Below are 9534 nucleotides of genomic sequence, written 5' to 3'. Positions count from 1 at the left end.
CCTGCCTCAGCCTCCTGAGTAGCTGGGATTACAGGCATGTGCCACCATGCCCAGCTAATTTTTTGTATTTTTAGTAGAGACGGGGTTTCACCATGTTGACCAGGATGGTCTCGATCTCTTGTCAGTCCCCTTTTTAAACAGACTAATGGGCGACCTCCCATGGCTCCAATCACCAGCTGAAAGGGCACCTGGACCAGTGTATTTCGTATGGAGAACCGCTGCTCCGGGGCGCCGACACAGCAGCCGCGTGGGGCAAAGCAGCTGGCCGAAACAGCCGCACTGGTGACCTGTGGAGCTCCTCCGCCTGGGAATTGCCTAGTCTGTGGGCAATAAAAATGCGGCGTCCACTCACCCTCTGCACTTTCACTGGGAGCTGCAGTCCTGAGCTGTTCCTAAACGGCCATCTTGGATCCTCCCCCTGTATTTTCAAATAGTCTGTTTTTGAGCTTGCTATTTGTTTCTTCCAACTGGTCAATTCTGCTGTTGATTCTCTCCACTGCATTTTGAAAATTTCATTAATTATATTTTTTACCTCTAGGATTTGTTTTTTTAAAATTTTATTTCAACTTCTCTCTTAAATTTATCTGATAAATTTTTGAATTGTCTGTGTTTTCTTGAAGTTTGCTGAGCTTCCTTAAAACAGCTATTTAAAATTCTTTGTTTGAGAGATTGCACATTTCTACCACTTTTTGGGTCAGCCTCTGGCACCTTATTTTGTCTGTTTGGTGAGGTCATATTTCTTTGAACATTCTTGATGCTTGTGACATGTGACCATGTCTGAGCATTGAGGTATTAGGTATTTATTTTAGCCTTTACAAATTGGCTTTGTTTGTACCTGCCCTTTTCAGAGGGCCTGCTAGGGATTCTAAGCAGACTGTTTTGATTTTCCTGAACCTGTGATCACTGTAGCTGTTTCAGCACTACAGGACACTCTAAGCTCAGGTTACTCCAGGTCTTGTGAGGATTCCAAGGTTCATGTGGCCTTCTGGCCCAGATGATCCTGGTGAAGACCCAAGGAGGATACTGGGGCCTAGTGGGAATACTGGCCAGAAAGTCCAGAAGACTATCCTGATAGCTCAGATGGACATACCTCACAGCAGGCCTCTGCACATGTGGTATAGGTACCTTACTGAAGTTAGAGGGGCTAGATTTGAGACTGGGCCCCTATGGGATCTGCTGTGAGAAGGACATTGGTCAGCCTGTCTCATTGACTCAGACAGGCATTCGTCACCCAGCAGGTCTTTACAAAAGTAGGGTTTTTCCTTGTTACAACAGTAAGGGCTAGAGCTGAGGCTGGGTTTCTTTGGGATTGTTGTTAGCCACAAGTTCACTAAGTGCCCTGGTCACTGTGATTTGTACTGTTAGCATAATTCTTCTGTTTTAGACTCTCGGGTCAACCCTACCCTTCTAAAGTGACTTTGCTCCCCTCAGCCACAAATAGTATCTTGCCTCGTGGTGGAGGTGCATCAGCTATTAGCAGGAGCAAATAAGCTCTTAGAGACTGGCTGAGGAGCTTACCTAAGCAAAAGCATGACTTTATGGCATAGTATTTCTAGGGTGACTATATGTTCTGGTTTGGTTTTGACCATCCCAAGTTTGTGTTTGTTGTCTGGGCATAATTATTAATAGGGCTCCAATCATTGTCCTCATTTGGATGAAATATGGTAACCCTACAATTTTCATCTGAATAATGAGGATAATTTTGCCAACTTTTTTTAAAATTACATAGTAGTCCCTCCTTATCTGTGGTTTTGCTTTCTGTGGTTTCAGTTACCTGTGGTCAATGGTGGTCCAAAAATAGTAAGTGGAAAATTACAGAAATAAAGGAGTCATAAATTTTAAATCACATGCCATTTGACCAGGCATGGTGGATCACACCTGTAATCCCAGCACTTTGGGAGACTGAGGTGGGCAGATTATGAGGTCAGGAGTTCAAGATCAGCCTGGCCAAAATAGTGAAACCCCGTCACTACTAAAAATACAAAAAATTAGCCGGGTGTGGTGGTGGTGGCTGCCTGTAATCTCAGTTACTCAGGAGGTTGAAGCAGGAGAATCACTTGAACCTGAGAGGTGGAGGTTGCAGTGAGCTGAGATTGCACCATTGCACTCCAGCCTGGGTAGCAGTGTGAGACTCCGTCTCAAAAAAAAAACAAACAACAAAAAACCTGTACCCACATCGTATCTAGGAAAAAAAAAATAGAGCACAATGATATCTCACGTCATCCTGCTCTGTCCCACCCAGGTCCTTCATCACCCCTTTGTCTTGTATATCCACCTGACCATTACATTATCTACCTGGTTAGTCACTGACATCATGTGTTTCTGACATCCAATCATTGACATAGTCATACCTCACTGATCCAGGATCACCCAAGGCAGATAATCTTTCTTTTGAAGTGTCATCAGAAAGCCAAATAGTAGCCTAATGCTACAACACAATGCCTACTTCATTCACCTCGTTTCATGTATCATGTAGGCATGTATCATCTCACATTATCAGAAGAACAATGAGTACAGTGCAATAAGATATTTTGAGAGAGAGAGAGCACATCCACATAACTTTTATTGTAGTATATTTTTATAATTGTTCTATTTTATTATTTGGTGATGTTAATTCCTTACTGTGACTAATATATAAATTAAATTTCATCATATGTCTGTATAGGAAAAAAGTGGTATATATAGGATATGATACTATTTATGGTTTCAGGCACACACTGGGGCTCTTGGAACATGTCCCCCATGGATAAGGGGAAACTACTATAATGCTGTTTAGAAGATCAAATGAGATTATGTTTATGAAAGTCTTTTAAAGGGATTTAAAGACAACCTGCCCTGGCTGCAAGAGGTGATGGCATTATTTGTTGTTGTTATTATCTATTTTGGCTCATGTTGACATATTAGTTCAAATTCCATTTTCCTGGATATTGGATGTTTTACACTGCTGAGGTCAGGAAACAAGTTATCTTCAGATTAGAGAGGTGTTATTATATATACAGTTTCATTAGCAGTAAAAAATCTCATTTTTTCAAGTTAACACTTCATTTAAAAATAATCGATTTTTACAAAATAAAACCATACTACTACCATAATTTTTTCCCCACTATTCATGCTGGACCTCTAAATGATATAAAAGGAAAAATATATATAAATAGAATTTTAATCACAAAATAAATAGTACAGCACCCATTATAGAAATAGCATTAGCAAGAAACAAAGCATAGACTACCTAAACCCTTGTGTATGGTGTGTGTATGTTTGTGCGTAGTTTTAGAAAAATTTAAGAAATACAAACTTTCTTGTACCTGTTAGTATTGAAATAGACAAATATTCTCAGTAAGAAAGGAAAAAAATTGGGATGGGTAACCAATAAGTTTATAAATAAGGTCCTAAATAACTGTACTGTAGTTTATGCAGTCACATTTCGTCTTTTTAGCAAAACAGATAAACGATCACATCTGTAATTAAACTCTGGTCTGATTGCATTGCCGTATCGAAGTGTTTGCCTCTGGTGTAGTAATGTGCTTTCTCAAATAGGATTGCTTTTCTATTGCTCTTTATTCCTGAATGACCTGATCTTTCCTGAACCAGGGAGAAAATGTGCTTTTCTAGATGAAATAATGATTTCTTTCAAAGTTTGACAGTATTATTTGGTAAGTTATCTCTTTTAGGGTCTCTTAATGATGCCTCCAGGCAATGAAGGAGTTACTGTTCCTCAAGTAGAAAATTAAAAAGTAGAAATGGAAATTTTCATAATGGAAAATTAAAATTGTAAGTTCCTTAAAAGGAAGAAAAGCTTTTATGGATCTCACAGGAGGATTCTTGGTTACTCCACTAAGCAACTTGCCCCCTGACTGTTCATTTTTTTTTTTTAAGTAGTGAAATGTAATGTGTGTTAGAATGTCTTAGAAGTTCAAACTTGTAGCCTGTATGTTCTGTTTGTCCTGAGGCACTAAGAAAGTGTGAAATTTCATATAGAAATATGGATTTTTGGCTTTTCTTAAAAAACTGACATTTTTATATATCAACAAATTAGCTGGCTGTCCTTCTAATGTGCCCTCATTAGAGGCATGGGGCATTTGTCAACCCTTTGTCATGTCACTTAGCTAAAAGACTTGGTGTTAAAGTTTGCAACTCTTAATCCATATTGTCATTCATTTAACAAATTATAAAGACATGTTACATGCAAAACTTTGCTCAAGGAGCTAAGCCAAGATGCACATGGCCTGTTTCTTAAGGGATCTTATGTATGCCAGACCACTGAGATGTTCAGTGGAACACATTCCATGACACATGAATTGAGATATGCTCCAAATGCCTGCTTTGGAAATTCACAATGTGCGTTAGCATATTAAAGGGTTTCAAAGCTTCCAGTAAGAAAATTGTTGTATATTTAACCATTATTGATGAATAAAAGGCCTGGTTCTGGGGAACACACTTTGAGAAATGGTGATCTGCAGCTTGGCTGTAAATTAAAGGAGGTTATTAACATTTACATATTAATAAATACAGAAAATAAAGTAGAAAACTAGAAGAGTCTCATACAAATATATTCTCAGGGATAGAAATAACTGAATTCAAGACTCTTTATCTTCTATCTGGAATAAGGCCCATAAGGTGTAAAAGCTCATATGCCTTTTTTGTAAAACACTAATATTAGATGGGGCTTTATATTTTCTGTTTTTAAAAAATTACCATTTGCCTAGAGAATTTTTCTAAAATGTAGTTATTATGGCAAGTGGGAAGATTAAGTAAATGTGAACTGTTTTGAAGACTGATTGACTAATATATTCATGAAGCACAGCCAAGTCCTGTGGATTTTACCTCGTAAATATCCCTAGTATGCATATACTCCTAACTCACTGGCTCCCTAGAGTAGGCACTACTGTCATCTATCTCAGGTTGACTGAAGCACCTCCCGGTGGTAATACATTTCTTACACTGATCCAGATGAGCTTTTAAAAATGAAAATCTGATCATGTTTCTTGAAAGCTTGGAATGGCTTCCAATTGCTCTTAAAGACCAAACTCCTGATGACTTCCGCAAAGCCTCACATGATCTGAGCCAGCTCTGTCTCTAGCCTCATCTAATTCTACCCCCACCTTTTTCTGTGCTGCATTTTGTTTTTTTCCTTTTTTTTAACTGTTATTTTAGATTCAGGGTTCATGTGAAGGTTTGTTGGTGTCACAGGTATTTGTTGCACAGATTATTTCATCACCCAGGTATTAAGCCTAGCACCCTAACACTAGTTATTTCCTCCACTCTCAAGTAGACCCCAGTCTGTTGTTCCCTTCATTTTGTTCATGAGTTCTCATCATTTGGCTCCTGCTTTTAAGTAAGGACATATAGTATTTGGGTTTCTGTGTAAGTTTGCTAAGAATCTATGTTAGTTTCTGTGTTAGTTTGCCTCCAGCTCCATACATGTTCCCACAAAAGACATGATTTCATTCTTTTTATCGCTGCATAGTACTCCATAGTATATATATACCACATATTCTTTATCCAATCTGTCATTGATGGACATTTAAGTTGATTCTATGTCTTTGCTATTGTGAATAGTGCTGCAGCGCACATTCTCATGCATGTGTCTTTATAGTCAAATAATTTATATTTCTCTGGGTATATACTGCTTTCCACAGTGGTTGTACTAATTTACACTCCCACCAACAGTATATAAGTTTTCCCTTTTCCCTGCAGCCTTGCCAGCGTCTGCTATTTTTTGACTTTTTATAATAGCCATTCTAACTGGTGTGAAATGGTATGTCATTGTGGTTTTGATTTGCATTTCTCTAATGATCTGTGATATTGAGCTTTTTTTATATGTGCTTGTTGGCCACAAGTACGTTTTCTTTTGAAAAGTGTCAGTTCATGTCCTTTGCCCACTTTTTAATGCAGTTGTTGTTCTCTTGTAAATTTGTTCGAGTTTCTTGTAGATGCTGGATATTAGACCTTTGTCACATGCATAGTTTGCAAATATTTTCTCTTATTCTGTATGTTGTCTGTTTACTGATAGTTTCTTTTGCGGTGCAGAAACTTTTAAGTTTAATTAGCTCCCATTTGTCAATTTTTGCTTTTGTTGTGATTGCTTTTGTTGTCTTTGCCATGAAATCTTTACCCATTCCTATTCTAGGATGGTATTGCATAGGTTGTCTTCCAGGGTTTTTGTAGTTTTGGATTTTACATTTAAATATTTAATCCATCTTGAGTTGATTTTTGTATATGGTATAAATAAGGGGGTATATGGTATAAATAAGGGGTCCAGCTTCAATCTTCTGCATATGGCTAGCCAGGTATCCCAACACCATTTCTTAGATAGGGAGTCTTCTCCCCATTTCTTGTTTTTGTCAACTTTGTCAAAGATCAGATGGTCATAGGTGTATGGCCCTGTTTCTGGTCTCTCTCTTCTGTTCCATTGGTCTATGTGCCTGTTTTTGTACCAGTACCATGCTGTTTTGGTTACTGTAGCTTTGTAGCATAGTTTGAAGTCAGGTAATGTGATGCCTCCAGCTTTGTTACTTTTGCTTAAGATTGCCTTTTTTATTCAGGCTCATTTTTGGTGCCATATGAAGTTTAAAATAGTTTTTTCTAGTTCTGTGAAGAATATCCTTGGTAGTTTTATAGGAATAGCATTGAATTTGTGAATTGCTTTGGGCAGTATGGCCATTTTAATGATATTGATTCTTCCTATCCATTAGCATGTGATGTTTTCCCATTTGTTTGTATTTTCTCTGATTTCTTTGAGCAGTGTTTTGTAATTCTCATTGTAAAAGTCATTAACCTCCCTGATTAGCTGTATTCTTAAGTATTTTATTATTTTTGTGGGAACTGTGAATGGGATTGCCTTCCTGATTTGTCTCTCAGCTTGCCTGTTGATGATGTATAAGAATGCTAGTGCTTTTCATATATTGATTTTGTGTCCTGAAACTTTGCTGAAGTTGTTTATCAGCTGAAGGGGCTTTTAAGCCTAGAGACTGTGGGGTTTTCTAGATATAAAATTGTGTCTGCTAACAGGGATAGGTTGATTTCCTCTCTTCCTATTTGGATCCCCTTTGTTTCTTTCTCTTGCCTGTTTTCTCTTGCTGGGATTTCTAATGCTATATTGGAGAAAGAACATTCTTGTCCTGTGCCAGTTTTCAAGGGGAATGCTTCCAGCTGTTGCCCATTCAGTATGATGTTGGCTGTGGGTTTGTCATAGATGGCTCTTATTATTTTGAGGTATTTTCCTTCAATACCTAGTTTATTGGGAGTTTTTAACATGAAGAGATGTTGAATTTTATAGAATGCTTTTTCTGCATCTATTGAGATAATAATGTGGTTTTAATCTTTAGTTCTGTTTATGTGATAAATTACATGTATTGTTTTGCATATGATGAACCAACCTTACATCCTGGGAAGTGAAGCCTGCTTGCTCATGGTGAATTAGCTTTTTGATGTGCTGCTGGATTTGGTTTGCAGGTATTTCATTGAGGATTTTTGTATCAATGTTCATCAAGGATATTGGCCTGAAGTTTTCTTGTTTTGTTGTGTCTCTGCTAGACTTTCATACCAGGGTGATGCTGGCCTCATAGAATGAGGTGGGGAGGAGTCCCTCCTCCTCAGTCTTTGGGAATGGTGTCAGCTCTTCTTTGTGCATTTGGTAGAATTCGGCCGTGAATCCATCTGGTCCTGGGCTTTTATGGTTGGTAGTTTATTTTTTAATATTACTGATTCAATTTCAGAGCTTGTTATTTGTCTATGCAGGGAATCAGTTTCTTCCTGGTTCAGTCTTATGAAGGTGTATATGTTCTTGAATTTATCTATCTCTTCTAGGTTTTCTAGTGCTATGTGGAAAGAGGTGTTCATAGTAGTTTCTGATGGTTATTTTTATTTCTGTGGGGTCAGTGGTGACATCCCCTTCATCATTTCTAATCATTTCTATTTGGATCATCTCTCTCTTTTTTCTTTTTTATTAGTCCAGCTAGTGGCCTATCTTATTAATTTTTTCAAAATGCCAACTCCTGTATTCATTGATGTTTTGAATGTTTTTGTGTGTGTGTGTCTCAGTTTCCTTTAGTTAAGCTCTGATTTGGTTATTTCTTGTTTTCTGCTGGCTTTGGGGTTGATTTTTTTCTTGCTTCTCTAATTCTTTCAGTTGTGATGTTGGGTTGTTAAATTTGAGATCTTTCCAACTTTTTGATGCAAGCATTTAGTGCTATGAATTTCCCTCACATTTTCATAGAGCAGCTGTGCTGTGCTGGGACTCTGCTCCAGCTACTGGTTGCCTTGGACTCTCTAAAGCCCAAAAGATGGAATGGCTAAGTTACCCAAATAGCAAAGATAGTCACCTGCCCCTCCTGCTGGGAGCTCTGTCCTAGGGAGGTTTGAAAGTGCTGTCAGCTGAAGAACACTGCTGGGCATGGCTGAAGATCCTGGTTGGGAAGTCCTGCCCGGTGAGGAGGAATGGGATCGGGGACCTGCTTAAAACAGTCTGTCCACATGTTTGTAGAGCAGCTGTGATGTGCTGGGGGTCTGCTTCAGCTCCTGGTCACCTTGGACTCTTCAGAGCTCAAAGGTCAGAATGGCTAAGTCATCCAAACAGCAAAGATGGCAGCCTGTGCCTCCCTCTGGGTGCTCCATTCCAGGGAAGTTTAAAACCTCTGTTGGCTGGAGAACACTGGTAGGGGTAGCTGAAGACCCTGGTTGGAAGGTCCTGCACAGTGAGGAGGAATATGATTGGGAACCCAATTTAAAAAGAAGTCTGGCCACATTTTTGCAGAGCAGCTATGCTATGCTGGGGGTCTGCTTCAGCCCCTGGTTGCCTCAGAATCTCCAAAGCCCAAAGGCCAGAACGGCTAAGTTGGCCAAACAGCAAAGATGGGGGCCTGCCCCTCCCTCTGAAAAGTCCGTCCCGGGGAGATTTGAAACTTCATGTCAGCTGGAGAACACTGGCCAGAAATGGTGGTTGGGAGATCCTACTCAGGGAGGAAGAATGAGATCAGGGACCCACTTTAAAAAACCAGTCTGGGGAGGGATCCAAGATGGCCATTTAGGAACAGCTTGGGATTGCAGCTCCCAGTGAAAGCGCAGAGGGTGAGTGGATGCCGCATTTTTATTGCCCACAGACTAGGCAATTCCCAGACGGAGGAGCTCCACAGGTCGCCAGTGCAGCTGTTTCGGCCAGTGCGGCTGTGCCGGCCGGGGCCCCTCCTTTGCCCTGCGCGGCCGCTTTGTCGGTGCCCCGGAGCAGCGGTTCTCCGTACAAAATACACCGGTCCTGGTGCCCTTCTGGCTGGTGATTGGAGCCACGGGAAGTCGCCCATTCATCTGTTTAAAAAGGGGACTGAGCAGGGAGCCAAGACAGTAGATTCCAGGGCAAAAAAAGCACCATGAATCTTAGTGCCGCTGTTTAAGCCAGCGCAGTGAGTCGCCGCACGGAAAAAAGCACAAACCGCGGCGCCTCTTCAACAGGCGACTGGAACACCAACTTAAAAAAAAAAAAAAAAGGCTCTGAGGCAGGGAGACAGGCGATCAGGCTCGGCTGGTCCCACCCCCACA

The 9534-nt window shown here is 40.1% G+C and overlaps 1 long non-coding RNA gene across 1 annotated transcript in view; it reads left to right on the top strand.

Moving 5' to 3' along the window:
- LOC116536908 overlaps positions 1-7096 on the top strand; it is a 17468-nt gene extending 10372 nt beyond the window's left edge. The window contains exon 3 of the long non-coding RNA XR_004262865.1: positions 6862-7096. This is a non-coding gene — a long non-coding RNA (uncharacterized LOC116536908). The remainder of the gene's footprint in view (positions 1-6861) is intronic.
- The last annotated feature ends 2438 nt before the right edge of the window (positions 7097-9534 follow it).

Source organism: Sapajus apella, unplaced genomic scaffold, assembly GCF_009761245.1.
Source record: "Sapajus apella isolate SASKATOON/1434 unplaced genomic scaffold, GSC_monkey_1.0 scaffold105, whole genome shotgun sequence".
NCBI classification, from domain to species: Eukaryota; Metazoa; Chordata; class Mammalia; order Primates; family Cebidae; genus Sapajus; species Sapajus apella.
This window is presented reverse-complemented; position numbering and strand designations above follow the sequence as displayed.